General features: G+C 35.6%; 1 protein-coding gene across 1 annotated transcript in view; it reads left to right on the plus strand.

The window, feature by feature from the left end:
* Nucleotides 1–1,896: 1,896 nt before the first annotated feature.
* The window catches only part of Al (aristaless), a 310,346-nt gene continuing 288,060 nt past the window's right edge, over nt 1,897–24,182 (plus strand). The window contains exon 1 of the mRNA XM_074185431.1: nt 1,897–2,086. The gene's annotated coding sequence lies outside the window, so the exon portion shown is untranslated. The remainder of the gene's footprint in view (nt 2,087–24,182) is intronic.

Here is a 24,182-nt window from a genome sequence, read left to right on the forward strand (position 1 = left end):
CGTAGGGATGCCACTGTTTGAAAAAATACAAATTTGTGTACATCAGAAAATGCGCCTTGAGGCATGGAACATATGTACCAAATATGCCAAGGATGTCTACAAAATTATCTCAGTTGTTGAAAAACTGATTATTTTTGAAAACTTTGCCACCCTGTATCTCAAAAGTTAAGGCGTTTAGGGCATACGTCCATAGGAAGTTTTTTTCTTAAAATGGGTCTAAGAATTACCTCCTTAAATATTAGCATGTGTTTAAGGAACACCCTGTATATAGATACCTAGATAAAAACAAGTATCTATTTTTTTCTTCGTAGTTTTTCTCACAAAAAATAACAAATAAAACTATTTTTACGGATGGTTGTAAAACATTAATCTGCTAGCACCCTGTGCGAGACTTTGTGGTGGAACACAATCTTTCTTTCGCCCTTCTCAAACATTTTTTGATGACATCTTCTATTTGTTTGGCATTCCACAAAGTGTTGCATTTCTCAGAGGCTCCTGTAAAATACAATTTGATCCCATCAAAGTTCTTTATTTGAAAAATATTCACAAGAACAGAAAGAATCTTGATATTAAATATTCAAAAATACCCTTTATTCGCTACCCCTTTTACTTACAAGCTAAACAATATATTCATTCAGCATAGTTTGCCTATTAATTGTCTATGGTGATTTGGCAAAACATACTGCACAAATGACAACTAATTTGACAAGTGTAGCTTCCACAAGATGGCCGTTATCAATTGCCAAAGTTCAGAAGTCCCTGTTGGAAGGCCTTATATATTACCATTTCTTCTATATCACCCTGAACGAAATTTTTTGGTTGTAGTCTCTTTTTTTCTAATACTTTTAGGATATTTCTTTTCTTTTGCACTCGTTACAAATACCTAACTCTCCGTGCTCGGTCTTCTCCACTTTTCAACCGCCTCTTTCATATTCCCAAAACTTTTTCGCAATTTTCCTTTCTCTTGAATGAGTAGCAAAAAAATTAAAATTCATTTTAATTGTCAGGACTGGTGATAGGTGAATTATTATTCAACATATTCAACGATGAAATTTATTACCACAAAACACAATGACAAACAAAACACGAGAAAGAAAATTACAGGGTAACCTCGAGGAATAAACGCTGTCTTTTTTCTCGATCAACGAGGAGGCTGTAGAGCGGTTTTAGTTCTCGGCGGAAACCCCTGAATAAGAAATAGTAGAACACAATGAATGCATCGGCTAAGAACTGTGTTTAAAGGAACTTTCTCACTGACAAGAGGTCGAGTTATAAATATAGTCGAGAAAGGTCAACCACTTGGGCCCTTGTCTAAATCCATCAAAGTGTCAACAATGAGTACCTACTCGAAACATCCCAAATGGTTTCGGAAACATCCAAATGGTTTGGCAATAAACTTCATTTTCGAGAGAAGATGAAATGAAAATAAAAGAACATAAAAACCCAAGCAGATGGATATTTTGAACGCCTGCGTGATAAAAGAGCTATGAAAAGTTATTTTCTAACAAAAATTTTTAATACAAACATGAAAATGTTTCTAAAGTAAGAAGGTGTAAGAAAAACCCTACAAACTAGTTGTTTTCTAATGACGAATTTAAATCTAGCGATGAAACAATCTGTGTGTCAATCATTAGTGCTTTGAATCAAATGAAGGTATAATTCACCGCCTTATTCTGTGTGTGTGTAATTCCATGCCTTTAACTGAATAAAGAAAAGGGTCACGCAAATTCTGACCGGTTAATAAAGTACTTACTTCAGAAGTGAGGCTTTTTAATTTATAGTCATACAGATAGACGCTAACAAGGGTGATAATTAATGAATGGTAAGCCGTGCTCCGCCCATAGGCTGTCCTACACGAGTACCGTCCCACCCGAAAGCTTAGCGCCCAGCCACAGTATGTTCACGTTGCGCTTTATTGACTGACGTTGTTTTACATGTCTCATGTCGAGACCATTTCGACACCTGTGATTACTGCCGGGAATACAGACACTTTACAATTTCGCACGTGCCGTGGCTCTGATGTGAAACCGAAATTCGTGAGGACTGATTAGTGAACGTAACTATTAAACAGTAGGAACCAGACCCGGTGGGTATCATGGCAATAATAATAATAATCTTTATTCATCCTTTAAGATCATACACGTGATATAGGACAAGTCATGAGATGTATATACACAGACATATATAGGTACACATAACATATTACTTTAAACATATCGTCCATACAAACAAGCAAACGACAAATCAAAAAAACTATGAATTAGCAAAATATTCACTAATGTTTTGAAAGCAGGACTCCACTAAATATTTTTTCAATCTTGTTTTGTATTCATTAATATTTTTTTCCTTTTCATATCACTTGGGAGATGATTGAAATCGTATTCTATTATATTTAGGACTGCTTTCGTATAGTGATGTACGGTGCTTTATACTTCTAAATAAGTCACCATGCGTCGTAGCATGGTCATGAGAGTCAAACTTTTTTGAGAAGCTCTTGTTGAGTTAAACATATGTTACAGTTGTCAGTAATTTAAACTTTTTTAAATTATTCCTACACGTCATTCGGTAATCTAAGACCAAGATTAGACGAATTAGTCTTTTTTGACTGATGAAAACTCTACGAGCATTGGCCGTACTTCCCAAAAGGACAATATTATAAGAAATATGTGAATAAGAGAGAGCATAGTACAAATTTATTAATTGCTCTAGTGTGAATGTATTTTTCAGCTGCAAAATTGCATAACTACTATTACCTTTGCTGTGTTTACTGTTCTGTCGATTTTCAAATCTACAATAACATACTAAAACCAATAATGATTTAGAGTAGAAGTAAGCCCAGTTGACAGCAAATCGGGGGCATGCTTATTAATTTTTGAGAGGGTTGAGAATGAAAGAAAAATTCTTAGTACAGTTAGTTAAAATATTCATACACATTTTTTATTCATTTCATTAAAACTTTGCAATATCGTAATTTACCTAATCGTTGTAGTCATTAGGTGGGCCTTATGAAAACGGAGTAATAATCGTGGTAATAGTAGGTACCAAATAAATTAACAATATTAATAAAAAACACAATATATATATATATATATATATATATATATATATATATATATATATATATATATACATACATATATATATATATATCACTATTGGGTTGCAGCAATTGATAAGTGAACTCTTTATAACTATTCTCAAGCTTTCGAGTAACTTAAACTCAAAAACAAATTTTTGATAATAGAATATAATATAAATGTACCAATTTTCGTCCATACTTCAACCTCAGATTCGTCACTGTTGCTACCGCTATCATCAAAGTGAATTATGATTGGTTCAATATTGTGTTCAATACGGTTGTCTACGTCCCACATTTTTTGCTCCTCTTTTAAAACATGCTGCATGCATTTCTTCCAGTCTTCTGCAGAAACAGTTCGAATAGCTTTTTGTAGGTGATGTTGCATGTCCACTAATTCAAATGTTCTGTTTTCTCGTGCCACATATCCTTTTACTTGCGCCCAGATTAATTCTATTGGGTTTAATTCGTAGTGGTATGGTGGTAACCTTAAAACTGTAATTCCACGACTTAACGCCATTTCATCCACTGCGAATTTTTTACATTTGTCTGTGTGTAATTTTGTTAGCTGAAGTAGTTCTGCCTTTAAACTATCTTTGCTATATTGGATGTTCTTATTAATTAACCATTCTTCAATTGCTGCTTTTTTCCATGATTGTTTCGGTAATGGTTCTAAATGTCGACTATGGTATGGGGCATTGTCCATGACGATGACAGACCCAGGTTCCACAAGTTTAATGATGCCTTCAAACCATTTTTCAAACACCTCCGCATTCATCTCTTCATGATAGTCGCCTGTTTTCTTAGATTTAAATATTAATTCACCATTTGGTAAAAATCCACTGTCGCTTCCTATATGCGTAACTATCAGACGACTACCTTTTCCAGATGGCTGTTTTAACCCAACTGACAAACCTTCAATAAAGGCTTGTCGTGCACTTGTTATATTACCATCCTGCCATACTTTATTGACCGTATGTCCTTGGTTAACCCATGTCTCGTCCATGAAGTACAATTTTTTTTGAGCTTCCGAAATTTGTCAATTTTTCTTAGATAGTTTCTTCTCCATGCTATTATTTCTTGACGTTCAATGAGAATGCTTTTCCTGTCAAATTTTCCGTACGTAAATTTCATTTCGTGTACAAGTTTCCTAAAAGTTTCTTTACCCATTTTTGGGACCAATTCATGATCGCTAAGTGCCTCCAGAACTGTTGGTAGTGTGGGCAGCTCATTTCTGAAAAAGAAACTGTGAATAGTTTTAGTTTTGGTTTTGGCTTCTTCATCAACTGTGATTTTTTTCGTCCGCTACTAGTTTTTGGCGTTTGTACGTCCCCATGAATTTCTGCTTCTCTTAGTATTTTGCCCGATTGGTTATTCGGAGGTACACACGTAGAATTACAGCACATATGCACAAAGTCATCTTTTGGTGGCTGATGATCTCTTTCAAGACAGTGAAATACTCGCAGTACAATTTGTTTTTCTCTTACTGACCGAGACTCCGACCGTTTTTACCTTTTTCGACGTGGAAGGCCCGACCATGTCTCCCATTTTTTGAGTAGTTTGAGAACGGTGTAGAAATATAATTATGTAACGCTTAAACACTTATTAGCACTATTATTTTCACCAATTGTTATCACAACACGTCGATTGCTGACTAACTTAACTGTAAAACGTACAATTCACGCTGTATAATTCACAAACCAATGATACGCTCATGGCTGCAAGTACATTAGTGAGGACTGCAACGATGAGATGGAAGTTACGGTAAAGTGACAAAGACAGAAATATCGTTGCGTACAGCGTTGCCACTAGTTGTAATAAATATCTAACACTATACAGAAAATAATGAATTTTAACTGATCAGTAATCAGGAAATGTATAAGTATTACTCATTACAAGCTCATTACTGATTTTTGTCATAAATAATACCTTTTAATCGTACTAGTATTGTGTATTATCTATAATTTGCCACAACCTACAACTCTACTGCTTACTAAATTTTGATTCTGCTATAAACTGGTAACGTAAAATTTAGATATAACAACGCTATATATGATAGTTTAAAGTTTAAAGCATCCTGACTGCGACTTCAACATCAAAAATTTTACATCACGTCCTAAAGATTTTCAGTTATAGTTAGTTATTTTCATTTGAAACAAAATTTTTTACATTTTATATGGAAATATAAGATAAAAACAAGAAAAAAACAATATATTTTGAAGATAACATACTTTATTTACAATACACATGAAAAATCATTCAAATGAAGTCTTTAGTGCATAAACTTTTTGCAAATGTTGAATTTCGTTTATATGTTTCATCGTTTTCCCCCATAAGGGACCAACAATAATCCCCCATCATTGCTGCATCCCATCTGCCTTGGTAACGTTGCTCCAATGTTAGTATGTCTTGGTGGAACCTTTCCCCTTGTTCGCCACTGTCAGCACCCACATTTTCTGGGAAAAAAATCAAATGATAGTGCAAGAAATGGATTTTGAGAGACATGCGACATTCCATTCTGCAGTAGTTTTCAAGTAGTTCTTCTACAAGTGTTTCGTAAGTTTCTACTCGGAAACAATTCTTTTGAAAGAACTTCAGGCAGCTAATTCAACATTACTTAATTTTTGATCAAACTGTTGATCACTTAGTAGTTTTCTAATTTGTGGTCCAACAAATATACCTTCCTTGAGCTTTGCATCAATTAATTTTGGAAAAACACCTTTAAGATATTTAAACGCATCTAATACTTTTACAAACTTTTCCATTAACCCCAGTTCAATGTATAATGGAGGTAACAAAACGTTTTTGGGATCAACAAGAGGTATATTCTACACGTTAACTTTACCTCAAATATATTTATCTCTCGGAGACCACTCTTTTACTTGATACTAGCTCCGTGTTGCCCTACTGTTCCAAAGGCAATGAAAACAGCAAAACTTCGTAAATCCGCCCTGAAAACCTAGTAATAGTACTATGAATTTTAGGTCACCTCATATTTGCCACTTATACGTATCATAACTTATTGCATTTAGAATAAGTGACATACTTTCGTGTGTTTCCTTCATGGCAACTGTATGTGCAAGAGTAATAGGGGGTCTTTTGTTAGCTGTCGGGTTCCAATTTTGGTTTTTGGGCTTGCTGGCCCCTTTCTAGTGGACTGTATACTATTGAATAATACGACGTAGGTAATTAGGTAACACTTTATTCTGTCACACCTAGTTTACAGATTTCACAGAATATCGAATACAATTGGTTTGATCTGTTTAATTTGATGTGAGAAACACTAAGCTCATTAAAATGAAAACCTTTGATATTCTCCACAATAAACTAACACTTTGTATTTAACTACAAATACATCTAATTGACTCAGTTTTTTATCGACCTTTTTTTGGGTAATGGTTACCTTCCACAATCTGAAAAAATATAAAAATTATAATGGAGAACTTTATACAAGTGTAGAAGGGCAAACCTTTTAGTTTACCCCGATAAGTTACTGCGTAAAAATCAAAGTATTTTTCACAAAGAAAAATCTTCTATTTATCAGTAACTTGTCGTATTTCACAATTTTGCCTATCAAAAAAAATATTAAGAAATTATACTTATCTTTTACGTTTCGGAGGCCAAAATCTGCCTCCGTCTTCAGAAATGGATAAAAATTCGAATAAAAATGCAGTTATTCCTTTTTTGAGAGCTTATTTCTTTACTTCTTCGACAGATGTCAAAGAAGTTTTGAAATTTCAAGTTTCAGATTGTGGAAGGTAACCATTACCCAAAAAAAGGTCGATAAAAAACTGATTTTTTCCTCCACAAAAAATGACTTTCGTTGAATATCTAATTGACCTTTCTTCTGTTATGCTAAAACCATACTGTACTGAACGAGATCACTCTTAAGTGAGAGGTAAAGAAAACAGGACACACGCTATTGGTTCCCGAAGGTAGGTAGATATCCCTTGACAACTAGACTATTACACAGTGGCGTAACAGTGTTTAAGGCAACTCATTTTAAATGTTGTTTATATTCCCAACATTACCATTATGGAGCAGAACGGCTTTTAAACTTGTTTTAGACGAATCTATAAATAATCGCCATTCGTCCGGATTATGTACAAATCCTAAGTTTTTCATGACACCATTTGGATTTACACAAACACACATTTTATCCTGCATAGTAAAAATCGAGGATAGCTCATGGTTACAGTTCCTAAGTAACTTTGGTTTTAGGGGCTAGCAGATTCTATTGTTGTAATCTAGACCCTAATAGTTCAGCATTCTCTTTGGACAAGTGGAGGTCTTGAACTAGGTCATTTAATTCAGGTTGTTCGATTAAATGGGTGTTCTTCCGTCAGTCTCGGGAAAATAAGGACCATCTATTTCTGGCACATAATGGGTACCTGCCTGGTCATTATACATTCCCAAATATTCCTCCCGATTTGCCGGGGGTGTTGGAACTGTTAAACCTTCTCCATGAAGAACCGACCTTCTTGCAGAAGGAATATTCGGACATACAATTTTGCGTTTGCTCTTTCTTGAAAAACCAGACACGTATGTCATGCAAAAGTAATAGTCGTTGTAACATAGGTACGTGAGGAGCCCAATACTGATCATGATCACCAACAACACATCCGTTAGCTACTTTGGTTATTTGATTGATCGGCCACGTTTCTGTACTTTGGACATTTTGTACTGTTGCGTACGTCGAGTTCAAATATGTGATACTGCGTTTACAGTAGTCAACTTATTTTGTTCACAAAGATAACACTAATATAATACTTTTAATATTCGCGAGTTTGCTCCCCCGCTTCTCTACTACTAACTCACCACTACTCACGTTAACCAATATTGATAATCCGATTGTCAATCTGCTACTTTTACAGCGGTTCCATAATTATGGTTTGTTCTAGAAACTTCGAGTAATGGAAGTTTGAGACGCGGCGTTACATATACAGCGGAAGCAGATTCGAATACTGAGCAGAGCCGCTGTGTTGCCAGATTTTGAACAATTTCCTCGATTTAGGGAAAAAGCAAATTTGGAATGTCGTGTTCATTAAATTTTTGTGAAAAAAATCATAACGTGTGTTTCGTGTTAAGTGTTAGGAAATTTTTACTATCATTTTCGCATCTAGAGACCAAAAATTAATAAAGAACTGCCTTTGGCATTTACAGTCGTAAATTGGCTGTAAACTAGTGTAATTTGAAAATATAGAAAATGTCATCAAACATTTTGTACTTATTGTTGCTGCTTTTGAAAAGCATGAATGATTTTATTTACGGTTTTTGCTTTCTACTTATCCATTTTTATACAAACAAATTTAGGAATCTTCCAATGAACGGAAGACATCGATTGATTTCAAAATAAAATATTCACAAACATGTGTGAATCAATATCAATGGAGTTTTATCCCAAAAATCCACAAACCGGAAAAATCAATGCGTCCCATCGTGTCAGCTATTGGAGCTCCTACCTACCAAATAGCAAAATGGCTCACTAAGGAATTTGAAACCTTGTCTATTGCGGAGCCAATTTTAGTATAAAAAAAAACTCTTTAGAGTTCAAACAACATACAAAAAACATGGTTCTGCAAGAAGGTGACATTTTGGTTTCTTTTGATGTTAGTTCCTTATTTCCTAGCGTTTCTTGACGCCAATATGAAGGGTCAGAATACGATATATTTAGAAAAGAAACAAGCACGTTCAGGTATATTCCTGACAGTTCACATCACTGTGGACAGCACAAACGTGCTGGGCTGAATTTTTTAGTGCATCGTCTTTTGATTTTCCCTCTAACACATGATAGGTTCACAAAAGAAAGACGAACAATACAGGAAATAACAGCCACTAACGGTTTCTTAAGGGGTATTGTAGATGACATAATAAGGAAGAAGTTCAGGTTAAGAATGAACGAAATCTCGACTTTCAGAAAGGACAGAAACCAAGATAAATACATCTCAGTTCCTTACCACCAATATACGAAGAACTTTGGAGAGATTTTCAAGGAACTAGGTATGAAGGTGGTTTTTAAAAGAAGTCATACCCTACAGAGCCTTTTGGAAAGTCCAAACGACAAAGTCGAGAATTCCGTAAAGTCAGGAATTTATGAAATTTAATGTAAGGACTGCGATGCAAAATATTATGGACAGACAAAAAGATCTATTAAAGTAAGATATAAGGAACACATAGCACACTTAAAATATAGAAGACCTGAAAAATCAGCAGTCGCCCATCATATTTTGCAACAAAACCATTCCATAGACTTCAGTTCATTAAGATTAGTCAGACAAGTTAACAACAACAGGCAACTAGATGCCTATGAGAGTGTAAAAATGGGTAAACACAATAATATTATGAATAACGATGACGGACCTATACCAGAGAGCATTCTATATGGCTTGTTAAAATAATATTGTTGGGGTTACTGATTATTACATAAGGACACATTGCAAAAATAAAATATAGCTGAAAATTGTTTTATATACAGTTGAACATATATTTTAAAAAAATAGATAAGGCAAAATTGTAAAATTAATTTAAGGTGGTATACCTGTATGGGTGTTACACCTGTAGGGTTTACCTGTATAGCATAAATAGCGTTAGCTTCGGGTTAGTTTCTAGTTTAATCTTCCTCTTGAAGATGATCACTTGATGATTGAAACACCTGTTGAGGTGTTGAAAAATAACGATTTGGTGTTGGGAAAAAACTCCAGTAATAGTCATTACTAAACCAAAGGTCCCAAACAGTGCATCATAAGAACAAATGTGAATACTATTGCTGAGGTGTTTTTTTATTTTTTCTGAGAATCATTGTTCCAAAAGTTATTCAGGGTGGCTCGTTTTAAATGGAATGCATTGTATAACGTTGAACATTGTTAATTATTTCAGTTCATTGTATTCTTTTGAAAATTACTTTGTAGGATGAAACTGCAGTAGTAAACTGTAGTTTTTTAGATAGAGAACAAATTTATGATGATGGTTACATGGATTTATATTTGTTTTCATTTCAAACTGCATTAATGAAAGAGTTGTTAGTTTCCAAACCCAACTAAAACAGAAAAACGATACTCAGTACAAAAAAATAACTGAAGCTTACTCTCCAGTAATTCATTCACGACTTTCTCGACTACAATTCAGGAGTAGTTTCTTCATCAGCACTGTTTGACAATTTACTTTTCTCTGTGCTCTATTTTCCGAACGACCTCTGAACAGAAAATACTCTTCATGTCACTGTACACATTAATACTTTATATGATTCTTTAATCACTTCCCGCATACACTAATTTGAATTTTGCAAACAAGTAAAAACCGATATGAGTCTACTTGCCTGACTATCTGAAATAATTATACTTAATTAGACCCATTTTACTACTTTGTTCAAATGATAATCACTTATTACTTGAACTGTATATTTCAGTAGCGTCTTTAAAATTCCATATGCGCATAATCCTCTTTAATTTAGATTACGAAACTAATTATATAATTTTTACTCAATTAGTTTTCGTTTATCATTTTCTTTTTTGCAAATGCGAAATTTTAAATTCACGAATGACTGATTTGGTGATATGCGATGCATATTTAGAAATGCACATAGTTATCAATAATTACGAATTGTTCGTAACTGAGCGAGGAAAAGTGTAATAATATTTGAAGCTTTCATCATTTGATTCGGTGCGACAGTCTGTATTTGAAATCCAAAGTCGTTTCCATAACATTTCATAAGTAAAGGTATACAGTGTGTCTCACTTCTCATCGAAACACCCCCGTAACTTCCGTAATATTCGAGGTGGAACGATGAAACTCTCAGGACTGATGGAAATGCTCAAAATGCCCCTACCACCAGAATGGGGTTGGCCAAAGTGATATACACTGTCCGCCACTCGCGATGGAACTCCCCATTTTTACGGTAAAACATATTAGGGGGCAAAATAGGCTCAAAATTCATTCAGACTCGTGATCAGGACTACCAACTCACTACGATTACACTTTTTTCCTGAAAAAACTTCAGTCCTGAAAAATTCGAATTTGTCTCACTTCTTATGGAAACACCCCCGTATCTTCCGTAATATTCGAAGTGGAACGATGAAACTCTCAGGACTGATGGAACTGCTCAAAATGCCCCTACCACCTGAATGGGGTTGGCCAAAGTGATATACACTGTCCGCCACTCGCGATGGAACACCCCATTTTAACGGTAAAACATATTAGAGGGCAAAATAGGCTCAAAATTCCTTCCTGACATCAAAACATGAACGAAATTGTTTAGGAGAAACTCGACTTTTGTTTTCACATAAATAATTAATTTTTTATTTTGTTGTCAGGAAAGTTATTCCTTCTCAATAAGAGAGAAAATGGTAATTTTGTAAAAGGAACGGAAACATGTAATCAGTGAGGTTTTAGGATGGTTAATGTTAGTTCATATTCTTATTTTCCATTATTTAAAAAAAAACAAGGATATTTTGTGGCAAAAAATGTTATGTAGTTCAAAATTCTTTCGAAGTACTACTTTCAAAATCATATTTTCAATTAAAAAACAAAACAATCAATTTCAAATGATTTAACTGTTGACAATTTTATATTTTCGTGCCTTCTATGAAATTTCCCTCCAATCGAACACATTTTTCTATGCGTCTTCTATTATTTCCTCCAACTTTTTTCAGTTTTCTAGGTGTGATTTCTCTACACGCTTTTATAATTCCTGCACGGAGATCTTCCTTATTTGTTGGCCTATCCTTATAAACTTAATTTTTCAAGTTTCTCCATTAATAAAAATCCACTGGAGTTAAATCTGGGGATCGTGGTGGCCATACTACGAGAGGGCTATTGGGTCCTATCCATTTCATAGGTGGATTCCTATTCAACCAAACCCTTTATATGCCACTATTGTGAACTGTTGAACCATCTAACTGAAAAATCATGCTGTATCTCACATCCAAAGGTAGTTCTTCCAACACATCGGAAAATGAATTTTCGAAAAAATCAACGAATAGTCGTCCGTTCAAATTTTGATCGAAAAAAAATGGCCCGATAATATTTTCGTTCAGGATACCACATCACACATTAACTTTCTGAGATATTTGGTCTCTACAATTCACCACCCAATTTGGATTTTGTTCAGCCCAAAACTTCATGTTCTGGGAAGATACAACACCATTCGTGGTAAAGGTAGCCTCATCACTGTATAAGATATACTTTAAAAAATTCCTGTCATTGAGATAATTTCCCTGCATCCATAAACAATACTCCATACGGCGGATTTCATCTCCTTCGTGCAAAGTATGTAAAACTTTGGGTTTGAACGCATGCATTTTATGCCTCTTTAAATGCCTCCATATTTTACTGCGGCTCATATTGAGTTGAAGCGATAAGTTTCTCAAACTAATTCTAGGATCAGCTTGATGAGCCACCAATATCGTATCATCATCAATATGATGTTTTACAATTTTTGTGTCCTTTGTTACTTGGTCGGTGCTCACGAATAGATTATATATTTCATGTACAGTTCCAGGGTATACAGCTACCTCTAGCGGACGTCTTCTATTAAATTCAGCGGCCGCTTCACGATAAGACCCCACCCCTTCACCAACAATTAAAACAATTTCAATTTTTGCTTGAAGTGACAGACCCGCCATGTTGAACTTTGTCAATCAAAATGAGCTGATATCAGTTGAAATGGGAACTTCAGAAATATTAAAATATGAACAGGAACTCACGAACAGAAAACAACTGGAACGCAGGAACAATATCCAACACAAATACAGGAACAATAAACATAATGGGAACAAAAACACGGCAGAAACAACAGGAACAACGGTGATTCAAAGAACAACAATACTAGAATCAACAAATGCAATGAAAACTGGTCTGGGGGTTAATACAACAAGATCTTTCAACAGTATTGTCAGGTTGACCGTAAATATCAATGAGCAACTATTTTCCATGGTGATTTCAGGGCACCGCATGATTCAATGAAACTGATGTAATTCAATCCCTTCAAATGATTTCAGACAACAATTCAGCAAGTAGGTGAAATATTCTATATTCTACCTGTTCACCGAGTGTGATTTTTTCTTTAAAAATTAACAGTTGTTTCGGTGTTGCAATGAGTATGAAGATTAATTTTGTTTCGGATGGTAAAATGTTTCCTCAATATTTTGATAAAGGACCCCGCAAATTTCTTATGAGAAATGGCTTGCCTTGAATTTTGCCGAAATTTTGATATGTTGTAGTTCTTGATGTGCTCATTTAAAGTGTCCACAGTCAAAGCTCAGAATTGTACAGTTTTCGAGATGTGAACCTTTGAATATAGATTTTTTTCCATTTTTTGCTCATCAATCGAGAGCTCTCACTTCTGGTTGTGATAGAATTTGGATGTTCAGCAACCAGAATTAGTTTTACGAATAATCTTCTTCAGTTATAATAGATGCCGCCATCGATAATTTTTCATACACTGCTTCACACTATCTCGAAAATCTGAGAATGTGGTGCTGTGATATTTTCCTCAGATAGGCTCAGAATGGATGATAGCATCTCACAGCATCTGTATCTTTCATACCTGAGAGTACTCTCCAGATAGAATGAAGGGGTTCAGGTATTGAAAGCGAACTATTTTGCGCCGTAATATGTTTTACCTAAAAATGGGGTGTTCCATCGCGAGTGGCGGACAGTGTATATCACTTTGGCCAACCTCATTCAGGTGGTAGGTGCATTTTGAGCATTTCCATCAGTCCTCAGAGTTACAACGTTCCACCTCGAATATTACGGAAGATACGGGGGTGTTTCCATAAGAAGTGAGACAAATTCGGATTTTTCAGGACTGAAATTTTTTCAGGAAAAAAGTGTAATCGTAGTAAGTTGGTAGTCCTGATCACGAATCTGAAGGAATTTTGGGGCTATTTTGCCTCCTAATATGTTTTACAGTAAAAATGGGGTGTTCAATCGCGAGTGGCGGACAGTGTATATCACTTTGGCCAACCCCATTCAGGTGGTAGGTGCATTTTGAGCATTTCTATCAGTCCAGATAGTTTCATAGTTCTACCTTGAATATTACGGAAGATATGGGGGTGTTTCCATAAGAAGTGAGACACACTGTATATAGGTGGGCTAAGAAATTCGTAGAGTGCTCCAAAACATTATCATTCACACTGCGCGTGATATTCCAGACAAGGCTGCTTGTACAGAGTCGCACTAAGCAACGACCGATTTTTTTTAATTTTCAAGAATAATATGCGGCTGGGTATAGGATTCTTTTCAGATAGATAGATAGCACTTTATTTCCAATAGGTGTACACCCAATTAGAGGAAATGGTGAAGAAAATATGCTCAAAAAACAAAAGAATTGGATTCAATTGATATGTCGATGCGTAAGAGGATAAATGTACCCACGTCCAAAAATGTTAGTTTTGAGTAAAATCGATTCAAAAGTTAAGCTCACTGTGGCGAGTCTGCATTGTTTGTTTTAGTACAGCAATAGTAATTCATTTCGTCTTACAACTTTTCTCTCGTTAGTTTTCAGTTTTTTTTTGCGTTAGTGCTGATATTCACCAAATTTCTGGACACACAATAATTGTAACTTAGGTTACGGACATGATATGTCAAAATTAAAAAATGGGTACAGTGTTTCGATCACCAAGTGATCATCTTCAAGAGGAAGATCAAACTGTAATCATTTTCGTCTAATCTATATGTAAGTTTTTTATGCAGACTATAGCTATTTAATTCTAAAGAACTACGGTTATTGTACAGATGATCGATTTCTAAATCAAGACATTTCTCTTTGGCGAAGTTTTGGACTTTATCAGCAACTGAAGATTCAATAGGAATATTCACATTAACAAATTTTGGAAGAACTGAATATCTTTACAGCTCGTCAAAAACCAAATATCTGCTTGTATTAGCCTAATTTGCCCGTCATTATGTACTTGTGATGCACTTTTTGGAACCTTTGATGTAGTAATGAATATTACTGTAGTTTTTTCCCAATACCAAACCGTTATTTTTAACACCTCGACACGATAAGTTCAAACAAAATACAAAAAAATCAATCAGTTTCGTAATCAGATTCACCTGGTACAAAATCTATAGCCGCTGCAGATGTAGCAACGCAGGTAAATGGGAACATCCATCTCTATAAATTGAGACACACAGTTCGAATTAATTAGTCTAGTTGAAAAATTCCAGACATCACCAGAAGATGGCAAATGGGACTTTGCCGAAACGATGTGAGAATAATCCTTATTAGGATAAAATACACAGAACACGAAGCGAAACCCGAGAAAACAGCTCAACGCTTCAAACGTTTCAAAAACACTTCACCAACTTTCTTGGAAAGCTTCTGATAATTCCTCTTCCATATTATCTGTTTCACTATCACTGTCGTCATTTAAATCAATAATGAATTTATTTCCACCATTAATATGGAAGTGTACAATCTGCATGTAGTCTTCTTCTAATAAAATTACTTTTTTCATCTTTTTTGCCAGTCTTCTTCGGTAATATTAGATACTTCTTCTTTTATTAGCTCTATTACCTTCTTATCAACTTTTGTTGGCAGGCATGTTAGGCGTAAACATTCTCGAACCATCAGTCCACCCTTTCGTAACTGTCGTGAGTGTCATACCAAGTTTCGTCCAAATAAAAAAATTTCTGTTGTTCTTGTCTATACAGGGTGTAACTGAATAAGTGTAAAACATTTAAGGAGGTGATTCCTCATCGAAAAAAAGATAGGATCTTTCATATAAAGAAATTTCATTGGAGCATCCCTTGTTAAGATACAGCCCCTTAAAGGGGGTACATAAAATTTGTATAACAATTTTTTTCACGAGCACTAAGAAAGTTACAATATTGAAATTGACCTGACGTTTTGTACTACCAAAAAGACACTTAGCCAGTAATTTATTTGGTATACTCCATAGTTGTAAGGGGTGGAAAACGCAACCCCTAAAATTTATTCCCAATGTAACTTTTTGTCTTATTATCTGTTTACCATTTAAAAACAACAACTACAGAGATGCATTGTCATAAATGCGAACTGGATTTATTTTTATTTTGTAGTTAGTACCTGCATTAAACGATTAAAGGGTAATAAACAAAACTAATTTATTAATAACAAAACACACTACATGTAGAAATCATAGTAAATGTTCAATATGTCTACCTTAGACATTACGCATGCGTCTAGACGTCGGCGCATTGAGCTACGTATTCGCTCAAATATTCCTGGATTCTCTCTGATTACCCTGCATGCATCGATGATGCAGTTTCTCAAGTCCTCTACATCGCGAACAGGGGTACGATAAACCAAATGCTGTAAATGCTCCCAAATAGAGAAATCGAGAGGATTGAGATCCGGGGATCGAGCGGGCCAGTTCTGTGGTCCTCCTCGACATATCCACTGATTTGCATATGTTTCAGTTAAATGCTGACGTGCTACTTGACTAAAATGGGCGGGAGCCCCATCGTGCATACAAAACATATCCCTTCTGACGCCCAAAGGAACTTCCTCCAGCAGTACTGAATGCACTTTTCTTAAAAATTGAATGTATGAAGGAGGTAGAAAATGAGGCCCAATTAAATCATTCCCAATAACTCCGAGCCACACGTTAAGAGAAAACTGTTCTTGATGGTTAGTTTCGACAATAGTGTGAGGGTTTTCATCAGCCCATATGTGGTAATTATGAAAATTAATAATCTTGTCCCGAGGAAAACTACATTCGTCTGTGAATTCTATCGTCTTCAGAAAGTCACAATTTCTTCTAATCATTTCCAGCATCCAATTGCAAAATTCAAGACGGTTCGGAAAGTCTCGCGGTAACAGTGCCTGTACTTGTTGCAGATGGTAAGGGTATAAGAGTTGTTCCTTTAAAATTCGAAATATCGTCATATGATCAACATTTAGCTGGAAAGCAATCTTTCTAGTACTGGTAGTAGGTTGTTCCTCAATCAAATTAAGTACTGCTTCCTCAAGCTGTGGTGTTCGTACTTCTCGATGGCGACCACAATCCTGCGTTTTTTTGTCGAAAGAACCATATTCTCGTATTCGTTGATGAAGTCGAGCAAATATTCCATGTGAAGGATGCTGCCGTTGAGGATACATTTCAGCATATCTTCTAGAAGCTTCTAACCCATTCCCCTGCGACAGACCGTGAACGTAATGCATGTCAGCCATTTCCTCATTTGTGTATGCCATTTTAATAACAAGTAAATTATTAAAGTAACAAATTGAGAACAGAACAACAACACAGAATTAATATTAATTCAATTTCAAAAATCTACAAACTGACAGCGTCATACCAATTTAATTGTCACTATCGCTAATAGTGACCTGCTAGATAGATTAGTTTCGTATTTTCGCATTTATGACGATGTATCTCTGTAGTTGTTCGTAAAATAATTTTTTGTTGCGAAGTGGTTCATTTTGGGCAAAAAATCCAAAAGAAATTTTTTGTTTAGAATGAAACAGGCTATCGGAAATGAATTTTTAAATGGTAAACAAATAATAAGACAAAAAGTTACATTGGAAATACATTTTAGGGGTTGCGTTTTCCACCCCTTACAACCATAGGGTAAATCAAATAAATTTCCGGCTAAGTGTCTTTTTGGTAGTACAAAACGTCAGGTTAATTTCAATATTGTAACTTTTTTAGTGCTTGTGAAAAAAATTGTTATAGAAATTTTATGTACCCCCTTTAAGGGGCTGTATCTTAACAAGGGATGCTCCAATGAAATTACTTTATATGAAAGATCCTATCTTTTTTTCGATGGGGAATCACCTCCTTGAATGTTTTACACTTATTTAGTTACACCCTGTATTCAGTTATTTGTTCTAAGTATTTGATACGCAATTTCACTATTCCTCTGCTTTCCATAACTGCTTGACGTTTGTTTACTATTTTAAATCTAAATCCTAGTTTCTTTATCCAATTCTGAAGAATTTTGTCACAATAGCTCACGTTATGGCCGGAAATATTCAATTTTTTCCTTATGATTTCAGTTGTAGGAATCTCATTGCTTTTGTAACAGTTGTACATTGTTTTTTTCAATGATTTTATTGGATGAACATCTGAAGGTTTTGGTAATCCTGTATCACATTGCGTTTTGCATTCATAAGGTTTGTTTTTGACTATTTTACGTACAGTTGAGAAAGGAATTTCGGTCAAATCTGATGTTGCTTGTAATAGTTTGTTTCCCTCGAAACCAAACTTGAGATGTATATTCTTATACATATTGAAACATACTCTCTGTGTTTCAATATTTAAATGCATCCGAATTTTATTCACTGGTATCTTTTTTTCGCATTGTTCACTATCGCTATTGGAATCACTACACTGGAAAAAGTCTGCGTTGTTATCACACTCGTTATTACTATTAGTACTTGTCCAAGGACGCCACATTTCAAACAGATAACAAACATTTTAGGTAATTATAACTGCACCAATATCGAATTTCAACACTCAAATCGCGATCAGTTCCTGAACTGAAAATTGATGGTACGACGGCGATAACCATCTCCGCATTCCCCGCTTTCTATTCGTCACCGTAACTTGTAACGTAACATTAATTTTATGACGCTTCAGCCAGTCATTAAATTTCAAGTGTGTACAATATCGTCTACTTCGACTATACTTTTCCTGTTTACATATTCTTTTCGCAGTCGTAGTCACTTGCAATACTTGCTCTACAGCGGAGTAACGTATTGTGGACAAATATTGTATCTCTGGACATACAGTAAATGCGTTGTTTTGTTAAAATGCAGATAAGTGCACAAATATTGAATGTGACATAGAATATTTGTGCACCCTGATTATGTTTTTGCTACTGGATATGTCTTGATTGTTACCTTAGTAACTTGTAAACAGTTTCAAGTGAAGGTACAATATTTGGACACCATAAAGATTTCACTTCGAACGATACAATGATCATAATATCTCATTTTCGACAAAAATGGACATACTCGTACAATATTTGTCTTCTCAGCCATCGATATTATAAATGAATTAGTCTTCACAATATGACATAAAACAATTCCAGTTTGGACCTCACATAAGCATAAAATAGCGTGATTATTACCTTTATATCACTGAATTCTCTATAGTCCGTTCATAATTTGTCGATAGCACAAAATGAGGGCCCAAGTCATAAAACGGTCGTAAAACTCGTAAAATCATAGGCGGAGGTTCCTGAGGTGTTTATTCATTAAATATAAAGCTTCAGTTTATATTCGAAACTTGCCTTGAAAGGGTGAAGTTGTTACGAACGAAAATAATTTTTGGTTTAGTACATTTTTTAATCGCATTTAATTTACGGCTCGTTGGTGTTTCGGCGTCTACGGCAGTAATTAACGTCTCTAATATTTATTTTGCGAATTTTGTGCAGTGCGTGAGTAACTTTTTTTTCATATTCCTACAAACATATACGTACCTTTCGTTCCTGCTTGTTTTGTTTGATTGCTTGCGATGGCTTCGTCATCATCATCAACATCATCAAGTTTTACACCGGTACTGTTGCGTACAGTCAGTAAGTCTGTCTATTCACCAAGAGAGAAGACTATTGTTTTGAACGTTCACGATGCTCTGGTTTCTCAGAATCCCACAAACACTGTTCAGAACATAATCAAGAGTTGTGCCAACATGACGGGCGTAGGGGAGTCAACAATATATAGGTTCCTATCAGAAAGAAAAAAAAAAGGTATAGCTAACCCAAATACAAACGAATACTTAAAGAGGGGGAGAAAACCTATTGAAATTGATGAATTTGCCAAAAATGGTATTCGAAGGAAAATTCACGAATTTTTTTACAAAAAAGAAATACCCAACTTAAACAAAATTTTACAAGAAGTTAGAGACGACCCGGATTTGCCTCATATCGGACGAACCAAATTGTGGCAAGTTTTAAAAGAATTAAATTTCCGGTGGGAGAAATCAGACCGAAAATCACTTTTGATTGACCGGGATTCGAAAATTTCGGGCTGAAGGAAGGCCAATTTACTATCAGGACGAAACGTGGGTAAACGCAGGTCATACTCTCACAAAAATTTGGACAGATAAAAATATATCAAGCTCCAGGCAAGCCTTTATGGAAGGTTGGTCTACTGGTATTTCCCCACACTCTGGTAAAGGCAGTAGATTAATAGTTTCTCACATTGGCAGTGAAAAAGGATTTGCTAAGCATGGTTTGTTGGAATTTGAATCCAAAAGCACAAAAGACTATCACGAGGAGATGACAGCTGATGTTTTCGAAGAGTATTTTGAGCAGATGATTGAACATATACCACCAAACTCAATTATAGTATTAGATAATGCACCTTATCATTCACGACTAGTTGAAAGACTCCCAACGACTGCGTGGAAGAAACAGGATATCATTGACTGGCTGCGGAATAAGTCCCTGCCTTACGAAGATGGAATGGTTAAAGCAGAACTTTTAAAAATTGCCCGGCAACACAAATCTAAGTTCAAGAAATACGTAGTTGACAAAATGGCGGAAAGACGAAACATCACAGTCCTTAGACTTCCACCCTACCACTGCGAATTAAATCCAATTGAACTCATTTGGGCACAAATGAAAAGCTATGTGGCTAGAAAAAATACGTCATATGAAATACAAGCTGTACGTGAATTGTTATATGAGTCTTTACAACATATTACAGAACAAAATTGGCGAGATGCAGTAAGACATGCAATAGAAGAACAAAAAATGTGGGATCTTGACAATATAATTGATGCGACTGTAGAGACACAACCGCTAATTATTAACCTGCAAGACGACTCGGATTCCGAAGATGATCCTGTTTATTTTGAATTTGAATAGTTTTGTAAGTAATCCTAGTTTATATCATTTAAAAATAGGTATTAATTAAATAAATGTATCTTTTACAAATTGCAAGTAACTTATTACAGTACAGTACAGTACAGTACCTACAGTTTATGAATATTAATATATTTATTTATTTAAAGTAACTAATGTTTTAATCATATACTCTACGATACTGGTCACTCATTTCCACTCAAAATACCTACATAATTGGATTAAAAGTTTTATAGCTGTATTGTATTTCTTCAGATACAAGGTGGGTTAGTCGAAAACATCTTAAACTGCCAGTTTTAGTTTGGTTTTTGTTATTATATCATATTAGCTGTCCTCTCTGTATTTCAGTTCCCTAATGAGGGTCAAACTTGCAGTGAGCTATCAACAAATTATGAACGGACTATAGTGTCCCTCATTATGAAGCCCAACTTGTCGTAACTTCCATTACTTTTTTCGTGATATGCAACTCCCCATTAGCTGTGAATCGGAAAAAAAGATTCATTTATAGTTTGACCTCCAAATAACCTAGCAACCAATTTTAACAAAAATCCGCATTGTGATAACTGTGATGCAAATATTCATTGTCCTTCGCGAAGTATAAATGTGGCACTCATAATTAATTAGCAGCGCCTCAACTATGTTTTCTAATCTTGAATTTGAATGCGCATAATTATATTTTGGTAGAATGATAATGTGCAGGATTTCACCTGTGAACGATAGACTTTAAATGAGATTCAGTAAAATTTGGTAAAAAAAATTAGAAGTCACATTCTGAATTTTTTCCTTGGGGTTTGCAAGATTGTTCATCCACTTGAGCGGCTTATTATTTCGCTTTTTATCTAACTCGTTCGTGAAACTGACTATTCTCAGAAAAGCTTATTACTTTCTATTATTTAGAACTAAGCAATTTCAAGAAAATTTGAATTTTGAATTCCATCACATCAATATGGATGATATTAACATGATAGTCAACTCCATAAAAACGAATGTTAGCGGATCAGATAAGATATCTATCAAAATGATCAAAATCTATATCATTTACCTAACTCCAGTTCTAATTATTCAGTCAAAAAATGCCTAGAAACTAGTATCTCTCGGAACTATGGAAACACTCTATTTTTCCTATAAACAAAATTTCTAAACCCTTGACACCAAATGATTTCAGGCCCATAAATATAGTACCGGCAATTTAAAAAATTTTAGAAAAGGCAACAAAAAGCAACCAACCAAATGAAAAGTTTTTGAAGATACATAAAATAAATTGCGCTCAAAATATCTGCCAATGTCCTACGATCGAAAAATCGATTGAACTTAAATATTTAGGAGTCATAATTGACCAGCATTTACGATGGGATGAGCATACGCAGTATATGTATGATCAAGAGACTAAGGCAACTCATTCACAAATTTTACTCCCTGAGAGATATCCTAACCCGTAAGAACATGCTTACCTTATATTATGCACTGGCAGAGTCTGTTCTTAAGTATTGCATTACAGCATGAGGAGAAACGTTTGAAAAAAATTTAGGAGGTTAGTAGGAGATTTGAGCCGGTTCTAAGCCTCCCCCCACCACTATGACGTATTAATTGCTTTTTTATTGGTTGTTGTTTGGTGAAGTCAATGTGATGTGACCTTGAAGGGTGTGGTGTATGGATCGTTCAGAAATTTTTTCCCGGTTCTAATACTCCCCCCACCAATATGACGTGTTATTTGCTTTTTTTTGTTGTGCAGTGAAGTCAAGGCGTTGTGACCTTGAAGTGTCTGGTGCATGGATCGTTCAGATTTTTTTTTTTCATATGAGATTTTGTGTGTGTATGTGTGTGTGTGTGTGTGTGTTAGAGAATGCACGGTACAGGGTTTCATCATGTGCTTGTTTGTCTATGTACAAACATACGTCTGCATACTTCGAAGATCCTCCAAGTAATGAATGCTCCATCGGTGTGAGGGCACCAAGTTAGTAGTGGAGTGACGTCACAGCAATAACCGTTCAACGGCTAGAGAGCGACATGTTCACTCCACGACGTGTGGCAGAGTAATGCGTATTCATCAGTCTGCTCTCACCTCCCTCGATGTAGTGAAGGATGTGACGTAACGCCCCAGACTCGCCATCAATGGTGACACGCAGGCGGGCGAGGACTGTGCTAACGTCTGTCCTCTCCGAGAGCGCAACGACAATTGCTTGTTCGGCTATCGCTCTCGAAGCAGTGAATGATGTGACGTAACGCATCACCCTACCCTCGCTATTGATGGTGACACGCAGGCGGGCGAGGACTGTGCAAACGTCTGCCCTCTCCGAGAGCGCAACGATCACTGCTTGCTCGTGCCGGCAACTCGCATCAAATTGGGAGATGGGCTTGGCTGTGACGTCAAGCATCTCTAGTGGATGCATCGATGTGTCCTTACCTACCCTCACTCTCTACGGTGATGCGCAGGCGACGTGGATTATGGTATTTAAGAAGCGGGCGAGTGTTGGTTATGTCAGTTTCCATCGAGTGAGTTAGTGAGAACATATCATAGAAAATGTATTCTTGTGAATGTGGTAAATCTTTTACCCGTAGTGACAACCTTCGTCGTCATCAGCTCCAGAGTTGCCAAGGAGGGCCATCAGTGAAACGAGTGAGATTAGATGACGCTGCAGCACCTATGTACACATGTAATTGTTGTAATGTGATGATTCCATTGACTCAAGTGAATTCTCACAATAGAACTCTACAACATAAGAATAATACATGTGTTCAATTCAGTGATGGTGTTCAAATTATAAAGAGCGCCTTCAAACGTCGGATTGCGACATACAGGGTGCAGAGTTCCATTGTTTCCACCGATTACATGTTATTCTTTAATGAAATCAGGCAGCAAGTTATAGAATTATTGGAATCGGCCATCAGGGTTCACAAAATCATCAAAGTGAATATGGAAGTATTTGGGAGTTATATTCTACAAACACAAGACCTGAAGGAAACCAAATCATTTAATTCACAGAATAGAACAGTTGATCAATCTACTGATTTGAATTCCTTATTTGATGGATTTCGAAATGGGATTATCGCTCAAACTACAGAATTCCAGGAACGTGATTCAGGTAAACATTTCTACCAAGTTTTAATTGGATGGATTAGTAATATTGTTCTGTATTTAAGGTTGGACTTGTGAAAAAATCATGTTTCTGGAGTTGAACATTAATAAATACAGCCCGCTCAGTGGATGTTCATATGTGAAGCTGCCTGAATGTATCGAGCGTAGGAAGGCCGTGGTTAATGTCCGTAATGAAGATCAGCATTGTTTTGCATGGGCTATCACTTCAGCACTACA

This window comes from Leptinotarsa decemlineata, unplaced genomic scaffold (genome assembly GCF_025532065.1).
Source record: "Leptinotarsa decemlineata unplaced genomic scaffold, Ldec_3_MD MMD2_tig00026374_RagTag_RagTag, whole genome shotgun sequence".
Taxonomy (NCBI): domain Eukaryota; kingdom Metazoa; phylum Arthropoda; class Insecta; order Coleoptera; family Chrysomelidae; genus Leptinotarsa; species Leptinotarsa decemlineata.